At 38.9% G+C, this 12,675-nt stretch overlaps 1 long non-coding RNA gene across 1 annotated transcript in view; it reads right to left on the reverse strand.

Moving 5' to 3' along the window:
- Positions 1-4,080: 4,080 nt before the first annotated feature.
- Positions 4,081-12,675, reverse strand: part of LOC136875115 (uncharacterized) — a 37,646-nt gene continuing 29,051 nt past the window's right edge. Inside the window, exon 3 of the long non-coding RNA XR_010860373.2 lies at positions 4,081-4,209. This is a non-coding gene — a long non-coding RNA (uncharacterized lncRNA). The remainder of the gene's footprint in view (positions 4,210-12,675) is intronic.

Raw genomic sequence — 12,675 nt, forward strand, 5'->3', positions numbered from 1 at the left:
GCTAGTTCATGTGTCATTCAATTCTTTGCAATCAAGTGCTGCAAACACTGCAGAGTTTATAGAAATGTGTGATACTTTGTCTGATATTTTTAATTCTTGAAGTCTCAGTAGCCCGAAAGAGTGCAGGAGACCCTTAAACAATGACTCAGGGCATATGAAAAAGCTGGATGAAATTTGAGATTGTCTAAAACAACTCAAAGTTTTGAATAACCGCAAAGGCAACCCTCTCTGTATTCAGGGTTGGATAGATAATATTTCTACACTGAAACTATTGTGGTCTGATTAATATAGTGATTATGGTTTTCATTATTTGCTAACAAGGAGGCTCACACAGAACTGCATTGAAAACATTTTTTCCATCATCAGAGCAAGAGGAGGTAACAATGTAACTTCAGATGCAACAACATTTCGCAGTGCCATTAGGGGTGTTATGATAAATCAATTGCTCTGTGCTTCTGATGACAGCGATTGTGAATCTGATGTTGCGGACTTTCTACTGACTCATAGTGATGTGATGAAGTGCAATTTTGATGCTAATGTCACTCGACAGTGTGAGTTAAGTGATCAGGTAACTGATTATGACCATGATATAATACAGGAAAATGCAGACAATTATGTCATAGGCTGGGCATGTAGCAAATTTCCCCATGCTGAGTGTAGGGATGTATTGTCATCTTAATATAATGATTATAGCACGGGAAACTTGCACATAGAAATGAAAAAGTATGACAGTTCTAAAATTATGTTTCCGAATATTTGTGAGGGAAAGTTAGATGCTAAAATATCAAGAAAATTTGACGATAGTTTTTTTAGTTTTTGTTAAAAAGCAAAGATGGGATCAGAAGAAAATTAAATGACAGGTTTTTGTCACTGAATGAATGTAGTGTAGGCTTATATAACAGCTGTGTAAAATTACTGACTGACAAGTATTTCAAAGTCCTTATAAAGGCATATGTGAATAGAACCTATGATTCAACAGTGAAAAATATTGCCTGTAAAAATACTAAGTTTAAAAAGATATTGCATGTGTGATTTGCTCTTGAAGACTGTAGGCCCTAGTCATAACATGACGATCTAATGTTTTAATTTGATAATACATTTGTTTTATTCTTATCACTGGTTCATTCAGATCAACATCCACTTTTTTCCTTCCCTATATTATGTTACAAGAACGACGCAAACGTCTTAAAACCTGTATTTCGTTGGGTTGGAAGTCGAAATGTGTAGTGTTTGAATGGCGCGTTATGTTAGTGTACCCTGCGAGCCGCTAGATGGCAGCACTATGTGCTGTCGCCGCTACTCTGTGTGCTAAGTGAGGAGAGTTTCCACTATTATCATATTAAGCTATTTGGTTATAGTCAATTATTACCTCGACCTCGTCTAGATAGAGAAATTTTCTGAAGATTGTAGACTCATTCAACATGTCTTTTTCTCATATCTAAGCCACTTTACATCCTTCAATTAAACCTTTCCCCATCATCATTGTTCTTCTTCATTTTTGTAGAAATCAGAGTACTCTAAGAAGTGTTCCTTACTCATAGGGTATACTTTGAAAGGATGAGTCTTTCCACCGGAGCGAACAAGCTGCATCCAATCATATGGATGAAGTTTTATTCTTCTTCCTCTCAATAAGGGCATGGTCAGTATCACATGCTAAGTGTGTGTGACCAGGGATCAAGAACTTGCGGTCTATTATGTCTACAGTGGGATCATTTGTTAATGCAGACATGCACATTGCCACCATATTTTTATTTTTGTTTTGTCCTCCACGTGTATCCGAGTACATTATTGCTCTTTTGACATGAGAAGGGACACCTGTAAGATGCCGAGCCACAGAAGATGCAATCTGATTGGAGCCTCTCCACCATCTGCTTCACTGCACACGTAAAAGTGGGCCTGATTAGTTGTGCAGTCATGTACAGCGAGGTTGAAAGTCCACAGCAATCTCTTACAAAAGGCAACAGAACTATCGATGTTGGGCACTGCTGCATGTCAAAAGCCAAGACAACAATCTGAATGGGATAGTTTCTTATCATTTGATTTTGCTAAATATGGCTCATCAGCTAACCTGCACTGATCTTCTTCTCCCAAACTTATCTTCAATGCGTACTTGTCACAGTTGTGACAGGTATCCTTCTTCTGTGTTCGTGAAACAATCGCTCATAAACAGTTCGACTAACGAGCCTATTGCCACTGCAAGCTCTTTTATATTCATCATACATTTCATATAAAGTGTAATGATCTCGCCTTGAATAGTGCCTCTCATACACAGGTATGGAGAGTATATGATTCTTAGCTTCCTCGATCACTTCATCTTTTAATTTGTTTGTAGGAATGTGGTGTCCCCTACAGTCAACAGGTGTTATCCAAGTGAGTGATTTCTAGGACTTCATAATGACATTACCTACAAACTTATTCGTTTCATCAAATTTGTAAAGGAAACATTTTTTGGATATTATTTCCAGTTCTCCATTAATTCTCAGATGGTATGTGTGCATTACAGATCTGCTTAATACTTTCTCATCAGGACATTATTCTTTGAAAATTACTCTCCTATCTTCTTCCAGAAATCTATGTTTATAGTTCAACCTACAGTCTGGCAAAGATTTAGCCTTCTTTCCGAAAATAACTTTCCCTGTTTCAGTCGTATATTCTAGACCTCTGTTTCTTTTCTCCTTATGATCGCTACGAATTCTTTGGGTACGCCTTTTAATTTGTTTCCTTATATTGACTTTCCCAGCTTTCTCCGCATTTTCAGAAGCAAAGTCATTATTATTATATTTTTTTTTATTCCCTACCTCCGTTTGATTCCCAAGTTCATGCATCTGGTCTACATCACCCTCCCTAGTTTTGAACACTGGATCTTCTTCATAAAATCCCAGTGGCTGCAATGTAGTTACTTTCCTGTCATTCATGTCTTCTTTAGTGAATGAACGTCTGATGAAACAGGTGAACAGCTGCCTTCTCCATCTGGCGGATAAAGGGGGTCATCATCAGAATCTAGGTGGTCCATCAGCTGAGGATCATATCTGGCGCAGAGCTGGAATCTGAAGAGATTAAGGTAACTGAACAAATAACTGAGAAATAGTCATGTAAAGATTCTCGCAAACCAGTCTTTTTACCCATAGAATTTTCAAACTTCCTTACCTCCTGAATCATTGCTGAGATTCTTCCGCAAACAGCCATTATTGCCTTTGTTCATGAACTAAACATGATGATATGTAATGACTTGCAGATAGGAATAGGACACACTTCACAAATTTAATTCATATAACATCCTTCCTATCACAGTGGCCTATAACAGAATCTATCTCTCAGGCATTTATGTACCAATAATGCATTCATGACAGCCAGCCTACTGTAGACAGCAGATAACATTATTGTTGTCAACTTGTCTTTTATATCATCTTAACGACTGAACTTGAATTTCCTGGTTTTCAGTTCAAAACTCCTGGGTGGTTCAATATTGCCACCAAAAACTTGATAAGAATAACTTAATGATCCCTTGTTTGAACAGTACACTGGGCAAGAAGGTTTAAGTTATATGTGGTGCATAAAAGGAGATAAGCGACTTAATCCCTTTCTACTTACCGAGAGCATAGCACGCAAAAGTGGATAAGTTGACATAGACCCTTTTACCCGAACATGTATCGATCTTTTTTGATTTCAACACCTATTACACATTTACATAGCGGAGATACAACTTAGCTCCTTTTACCCAGTGTAGAATTTATCTTCTAGTCTATTCTGAGCAACTTAACTGCATTTTCACAAAAAAAATGACTTAACCCCTTTACCCGAACACCATCGATATGCACTTATGAAAGGGAATAGATATTCATGTTGAAGTAGTTCGATGAGCACTTTAGTAAGTGGTAATACAAACAAGGCAGATCTTTTTTTGGAAAAACACATTTATGTTATGACAAATGGTACTTTTAAAAAGTGGTACAATGCTGAAACGAAACAGGGACAATCATCCTGGCCTACTTCTATCCTTTGTGCCACAATAATAACAGGAACATCACAGTTATCACTTATATTTTCTAGTTACGATATTTACTTACTGCTAGTAGCATACTGTCTTCATGGAATTGAAGCTGTGGTGGTGAGTGAGTCTGGTTTGGCTACTGAACATCTGCTGAGCAAAGAGAGGAAAAGACTTCTCTTGCTATAGCAAAACCCCGATCACATACAGAGGACTTGATACTGCAAGAGCAAAAATTAAACAATTTGTCATGCGTATCACACAAGAATACAAACATGGACAGTTCACACAATGGATATTAATTACATGTATAAACACATGAATTAATTCCTTCAAGAAAACATTGCTTTAAACACAACAAATTAGTGATAAATCCACTCAGATAATAATATTTAAAATATCCGTTTTATTATTATTCTTTTCTTTTTCTTTATTTTGCTTCTTTCAAGCAGCAAAGTTATGGCTCCCAGCTGTGGGGCACTGAAACAGTAAGATCTTGGTGGCAGTAAAGTGTTGTTGATAATTTGTGCTTTAGCGTATGATCTTGTTGGTGAGGCTGAGTGACCAGCAGCGTGGAAATTGTTAGCCACTGGTATGGTTTAGCAAGAGACGGGAGCTTGGTAATGGCCGTACGGGAAAGGACAGCAGAGTAACCAGAGGGGAAGTTCTTACATCAAATACTTATTTCTATAACAATTAATGTAAATTGGGGCAGAAGGCCACTTAAAAAAATATAACATTCACATTGTTGCAAAAACATAGATGGCTAAGTTAACAATGACACTACACAGGTTTCACCTGGGACAGGTGAACCCTAAAGATCCTCTCGGTGGCTGGATCGCTCACTAATAATGTAACAGGAGTTAGGAAATCTACAATGATGTATGGTCCATGAAATCTGGAGGTAAGCTCGCCCGCGGGAACAAAACTTTTAACCATGACTTGATCTCCTACCTTTAAATTGATGGGCCTCCGTCCACGATCATATCCTTCCCTAACCTTTTCATGAGAAACTTTAAGATTGGCATTAGCCTTCTTCCAAAGATCACTAATATTATCTGGATCTATGGTCTCTGGTAGAATATTACTAAGAGACCAAAGGTTAGAGAGCGGCGTGTTGGGTACAAACTTAAACATCAACGAAGATGGAGTGAACTTATGAGATGCATGAACCGCCGAATTCAAAGCGAAGATCAACCAATGCAGGGATGTGTCCCACCTAGAATGATCATCATGATGATATGCAATAAGCGCCGATCTCAGATTACGATTGACCCGCACAGCCAGCGATGGTTGAGGATAATACGCAGAAGTAGTTACATGAGATATGGACAGATCAAAACAGAATTTACGGAAGAGATTCGAGGTAAAGGCTTTAGCATTATCAGAAACCAAGTATTGGCACGGACCAAAAGAGGCAAAGATGGTATTTAAACAAGAAATGGTGGACTGAGCGGTAGCCAGCTTAGTCAGACATAACCAGGAAACTCTAGTGAAGCCATCTACACACACAAGAATGAATTTGTTGGCAATCACCTTTGATTGGGGGAAGGGTCCTATGTAGTCGATATAGAGGTGTTCCATTGGGGCGCGACGCTTGATGAGAAGACAATAATAGCCCTTGCTTAGTGGACATGGTAGGTTTACTAAGCCAACAAGATTTACAGGCTTTTACCAATTCACAAATTTCACCGTCCATACCTTTCCAAATGAACATCTCTCGAATCTTTTCTCGGGTTTTGAAAATGCCTAAATGCCCCCCTGATGGGGTCTCATGGTAGTACTTGAAGATCATAGTTACAAGAATAGCTGGAACTACAACTTTCATCTTCTGATCATGCCCTGACGGGCAACATAAAACCCCATTCCTCAACACATAACGGACAACATGTTCCCCAGAAGAAAGGGTTTCCATAATAGGAGCCAGCACTGGATCTTCACGTTGATATTTTTCAATATCCCTAAACAACATGGGAGCATCCATTAGAATGGCATTTATACCAGGAGATATGGACTCGGGAAGTGAAGAACTGTCTTTCTGTTCAAAGGGATCGACATCATGGGAAAACATACGGCTTAGTCCGTCCGCCACAACATTTTCAGACCCTCTTATATGCCTAACATCAAACTGAAAGGCAGAAATCCTGATGGCCCACCGGGCTATTCGACCAGTACGACGTGGCCTAGCTAAGACCCAACTTAAGGCTTGGTTATCTGTCTCCAAGTCAAACTTGACATGTTCCAGATATAGCTCTTACTATTTTGTCTGAGAGGACACCAATGGAATAAGGATAAATAATTTGAAGAATTTGAGAGGAAGAGAGGGAAAACACCAGAGCATGATCTTGAAATTCAACTAAAAACCTTAGGAATGCAATGACATCATTAGTAGAGCAACATTGCTAAAGGATGGGGCAAACTGCTGAAGCCGGGTGGCATAACGGGTAAAGGCCTAGCGGGCGGAGAAGCTATTTCAGAGACTGCATTATTCAAAACGAATGGAGGGATGGATGTACAATGACCGGAACTCGGTTTCTAATGGGGCAGATGTTTGTTGGATTCATACTAATTTCCTACATTTTTCCCCCTTGGAGGAATCCTCCTGACTTACAATATTTAGAACCGTGGGCTGGTCGGTTTTAGGAATAGCAGATCCAGATAACAATTGGCTAACCTTACTAGACATTTTAGAAAGGTGTTCAACCAGAGCACTAGCCTCCTTACCCTCAACGTCACTTAACTTGAGAGACAATAGGTCCCTACCTCTGTGGTAATAATGAAACAGTCTAGCTTGCACACGTTTAAGCTGATTTGGAGAACGATCACTCACTTCAAAAAACTAACTACAGATGCTAGCTCAGTAGTGTTGTCAGTGATCGTGGAGAGAGCGTCATCAATATCCTTCTCTCCCAAAGTTGGGATACAAATAGGTAACTCTAATGACTCCTTCAGTTTGTTGGTATATACCGCAACCGTGCCTCCAGATTGAACATTTCTAATGGTTAATTCATAAATTAATTCCTCCTTGCACAAATAGCCAGGATGGAGGACTTCGCAAGGGCCGGACATGGCAGAAACTTTATAAATTTTAGAAAATTAGAAAAATTCCAGCGACTGAGAATATTGTTAGAGTTCAAAACAAAAGCAATGTTTAGCCGTCAAAACGGGTTTAAATGAGACCCATTCAACCACGCTCTGCTACCACTTGTTACGGGGTTACCCGTGGAATGCAGAGGTGAAAGAAGGTGCGGGCTGGAATGGGTCTATCCACAATATGAAACTAAACTTATAATTTAACTGAAGATAATATTTTCAATAGACAACAAGATTTAACAAATTTTGACTAGGTGAAATAACAATGGAAGATCAGGTACAAGGTATAATTTTACAAACAAGAGCACGAAAGCACAAGTTTAGGGGTCATTACAAGTTCTGGGTTTTGAGCCCCAATTTGTTTTACAATCCTTGAGCTACTAGCCCAACTTTACCAAGGCACACATTTGTTCAAAGGGCAGAAAAACCCCTTCATTCAAGGAGCATTAGCTCCAAAAACCATATCAGGCCTCCTAGAGGCACTTTTACCACGCATAAAAGAGCTGACCCGCTCTCAATTTTTCATACCTATTACAAGGCCATACCAAATTTTACACTTAATTGCCCACAAGGCACAACTTACAACAAATGAAACGGGGGTATCTCGTACCCAACCTACTGGGCCTTAGTCAAAAAATAATAGGTTAAGTAAATGGCCCAAACTGCAAAATGAATGGAGGCGTGAATTCGCACTCCTAAAAACACATTTTAAAACCTAAAAGGCACTAGGCTGAAGAAACGGGCTATTCCCAAACTTTGGAGGTGACTCGTATAAGAAAAATTTAAGACATTACAGAAGGGAAGAAAACAGTTACCAAAACGTAGTCACCTCAAACCAAAAATGAAGGGGAGCTTGAGAGGATAAGGCACTCTCTATCCCCGGTTTACAATTAAAGATATTTGAAGTTTTAGAAAAACGAGAGAAGATTACGTGCTTGAAAGATAGGTTACATCATAAAGATTTCGGAGCTTCCCCGTGGGTTGAACTGCTGAGCTAGTAAGAAATAAAGATGTTAAATGGCCATTACCTTATTGAAGGGCTGCTGACTGATGAAAGAGGCGCTTCCTGCCTCCTGCTACATGTCCATATACTAAGCTAGATGTTGATGAAGTGGCGAAGAGCTGTGAAAATCAGCCATTTTTAAACCCTCGGGGAAAGTTCGAGACCCTTCATGAATAAAACAGCCACACCCACTCAATTTTATTGGGTAGCTTTACAGTTACAAATCAAAATCGAAGAAGAAAGACATGACTGGTGAAAAATTAATTAAAGAAATTCTGGATTGGCTAAGTTCAAAACTGGCAGAAAGAAAGATTAATATTGCCAACCCACAAATGACAGAACGAAATTTAGTAAAGACAAAACTTATGAGTACAAAATTTCTTCAAGAAATTTCCTTCACTTCGCACCAGGGTGCATGATCATAGTTTTTTGTAGAGACATCTATCAAAGAATGTCCACACTTATGATCAATAGAAAACAAAACAAGTTGAAATCCACACAGTACTGACAACTTCATAATCACAAAATTTACAGTAGCGACATCTTCTGAGAAAACTTATGAGTTGATACAGTTTTTAAAGTTCAGAGTTTCTCCTGTAGAGGAGGATTTATTGGCGCAAGATTTAAAATTGCAGTGTAGGGGTGTACCGCACGGTAGAGTTTCGCAGGGAACTGTGCCCTGCGTCCTCAGAAGAAATCTCAACTGTCCATGAGAAAGGCTTCCTAAACGATGACCGTTTAAAATTTAGAGGTTATAATAGAAGTGGAAATGGTACGTTCATTTGCCACCAGATGACTCCCAGGACATGGCACAACGCTAGCGTTCGCAGCAGAAGCTGACGGAACCATCAGACTAAGCGGTTCACATAACGTGCATACCTAACATAATATGAACTTGACAGGTGTATGATGTAGACACAAGCCGGGAATGAAAAATATGGTGCCGAGGAACGTACGAATTTGGAAAACACCGAGATGAAATAACAATAGTGAAAGGACAGGACCTATGTAAATTCTTAATGGCTGGCAACCAGGTATTACTTAATTGATAGCAGGTGTCCCTGTTGAAATTGTTAGGATATCTATGTATTTCCACAGCTTCCCATATAATCCTGGACCTGTAGTGTCTAGTGTGGGTAAGAGCTCGAGCAACTTGGAACATGACAACAAGCGCCGACGATAGTAACCAAAGATGGCGACTTCTCATATTCAGGTGTCGGTAGTTCTCCGAGTATTACTTGTGTTCTCGATAGTTAAGTATGCCTACGGTCCGGTTCGTTTGTACCGATGTGATTACAGTACTCTTAAGATTGACAGTGCGTGAGATACAGTTTGGGAAAGAGTCCTGGTGATTAATAAATGCAGTTTATCTGGCCTCGTGGCTTCTCTCAATGGCTCGAGATACTTGTTGTCGCAACACCGAAGTGAAAGGTGCGCCCGCGGCCAAGGGAGGACGGCTCGTCCGCAGGTATCCAGCAATGTGCTAGTCGTCCTAATGCTAGCGCTCTCCGGAGATGTTCAACTGAACCCAGGACACAACCAAAGCAATCAAGGTATGACATTTTTCTATCAAAATGTGAGGAGTATGCATAACTCGCTTGCTGACTTTAATGCGGACTAAGTAAAGGGAACTATGACTGTATTTGTATCAGCGAAAGTTGGGTTAATTAAACTGTAGTTCATACTGAAATATTAACGGACAGTTACATTGTATTTCGTAAGGACAAAAATTCCATGAACACTTCAAAACTGGATGATGGAGGTGTTTTACTAGCTGTGAAGCCTGACCTTGGACCAGTGCCGAAGCCTGAGCTTGCTGGAATTGGAAGTGTCAAGTAGTGAAAATCAACCCTCAACCCGGTCGTGCTGTCTTCATTGTGTGTTGCTACCTGCCTCCAGGGAATAATGTGGATACACTTTGGGCTAAATTTAAAGGAATAATTTGGGAAGGAGAGAAGAGATTTGTACCTGTTAAGAAGGGTAAAATGACCTCAGACCCTGTTTATTACACAAGGGAAATAAGAAAATTAAAAAGAAAATGTAGAATAGTAAACAGGAAAATCAAAGAAGGTAGGGAGAATAGAGAAACTAGAAAACAACTAATGAGGGAACTGAATAGAGTGAAAAAGGAAGCAAAAGAGAATTATATGAATGGCATTCTTCAAGAGGGTAATGACCACAAAGGGAAATGGAGAAAGCTGTATTCATATATTAGGAATCAAAAAGGAAAAGGAATCCAAATTCCTACAATGGTGGGAGAAGGGGGTGAACACTATTTAACAGATACTGAGAAAGCAAACCTCTTTAGTAGGGAATTCCGAGATTCAGTAGAAGATTGTCAGGACTTGGAAACCGTAACAGAAGATAGAGAGGGAGAGACACAGAGGGAAACAAGAAGCTTCTCATTCACAAATGAAGATATTTTCAGAGAAATCCAACTGCTTCAGCAAGGAAAAGCAGCAGGAAGTGATCAAATTACTGGGGAGGTATTAAAGACAATGGGGTGGTATATAGTGCCTTATTTAAAATTTCTCTTTGACTATGTCATAAATAATAGTGTGATACCAAAGGAATGGAAGGAATCTATAATAATACCAATTTATAAAGGAAAGGGTGATAAAAGGAAACCAGAGAACTACAGACCAATCAGCCTGACCAGTATAGTTTGTAAAATACTGGAGAGTTTAATAGCAAAGTACATCAGAGGGATATGTGATGATAAAAATTGGTTCATGAGGAGCCAGTATGGATTTAGAAAGAAATTTTCTTGCGAGGCACAACTGGTGGGATTTCAGCAGGACATATCAGATCAGTTAGATTCAGGAGGCCAGTTAGATTGCATAGCCATAGATCTTTCCAAAGCCTTTGATAGAGTGGAACATGGAATATTATTAAAGAAATTGGAGGGAATAGGATTGGACATAAGGGTTATACGTTGGATAAGAACATTTCTAAATTCAAGGGTTCAGAAAGTCAAAGTAGGAAATAATATATCACAGGAAGAGAAAGTCTGGAAGGGAATTGCACAGGGTAGTATAATCGGTCCGTTACTTTTCTTAATATACGCAAATGACTTAGGGAACAATATAACATCGAAAATAAGATTGTATGCAGATGACATAATTGTTTATAGGGAAATAACATTGAGGATTGTTCAGAATTACAAAGGGACCTTAAAAGTATCCAACAATGGGTTGAAGAAAATAATATGAAGGTTAATGGAGGCAAATCAACTGTTACAACTTTTACAAACAGGAGCTTTAAAACTGAATTTGAATATACTTTGGATGAGGTAGTTATGCCAAAAGATGGCAAGTGCAAATACTTAGGTGTGAGATTTGAAAGTAATTTGCACTGGAAGGGTCATGTTGATGACGTTGTTGGGAAAGCATACAGATCGTTACATGTCATAATGAGGCTACTTAAAGGATGCAACAAAGAATTAAAAGAAAAATGTTACTTGAGTATGGTTCGTCCATTATTGGAATATGCAAACAGTGTTTGGGATCCTCACCAAGAATACCTAATAAAAGAACTAGATGGTGTGCAGAGGAAAGCAGCAAGGTTTGTAACAGGGGATTTCAGGAGAAAGAGTAGTGTATCAGAAATGTTAAAGGAACTTGGGTGGGAAACTTTAAGTAAGAGAAGGGAGAAAAGTAGACTTATAGGATTATATAGAGCCTATACAGGAGAAGAAGCATGGGGAGATATCCGTGAGAGGCTTCGGTTGGAAAATAATTATATTGGTAGAACTGACCACAAGTACAAAATTAGAAGGAATTTTAGCAGAAGCGATTGGGGTAAATTTTCTTTCATTGGGAAGGGCGTGAAGGAGTGGAACAGTTTACCAGGGGTAGTGTTTGATCCTTTTCCAAAATCTGTACAGATATTCAAGAAGAGAATAAACAACAACAGAGATAATAAATTAAATGTTAGAGGGCATTCGACCAGTGCAGGATATTGTAAATAATAAATGTGTGTGATTAAATTAATTCCATCCCCTGGTCTAAGGAGTTTGGACAGCCCAAGTAGGGGACTGCCTGTAGGGGTGAAGTACAGTGGGGACTTCGAGGGCCCTGGGACCGCTACGGTAGCTGTGAAGGCCCTTCAGGAACTCTGAAAAGTGGTGGCAAAAGGGGCTCTGGTTAAGACGCAGCAGGTCGTTATGCTACTTATGTTCCAAAATGGGTAAAATATAAATATGTAAATAAATGCTATGTAAATTTTAATCTTATACCAGTTGTATAGTATTATTAGAAGTAATTTCACATACCGTACTGTATATGAGTTGACTATGTTTGTAAGATATTATAAGTAGAATTTTGTAAACAATATAAATTTATTAAGGATGATGTGTGTGTTTAATAGAAAAAATTATTAGCGTAAATTGTATAATATTGTATTCTAGGAAAATTTTATTCGTCTCCTGTTAATTTAAAATTTAGTGCTTGACAATAATGTATTTTAGTGTACCATTTGCCACCGAGGTAGACACCTCATTCGCAAATAAAGAGATTTTGATTTGATTTTGAAGTGAACGACTGACTTAGCGACCTGCGTCAAACATTGGGAAACATTACATCTGTTCTCA

This window comes from Anabrus simplex, chromosome 5 (assembly GCF_040414725.1).
Source record: "Anabrus simplex isolate iqAnaSimp1 chromosome 5, ASM4041472v1, whole genome shotgun sequence".
Classification (NCBI taxonomy): Eukaryota; Metazoa; Arthropoda; class Insecta; order Orthoptera; family Tettigoniidae; genus Anabrus; species Anabrus simplex.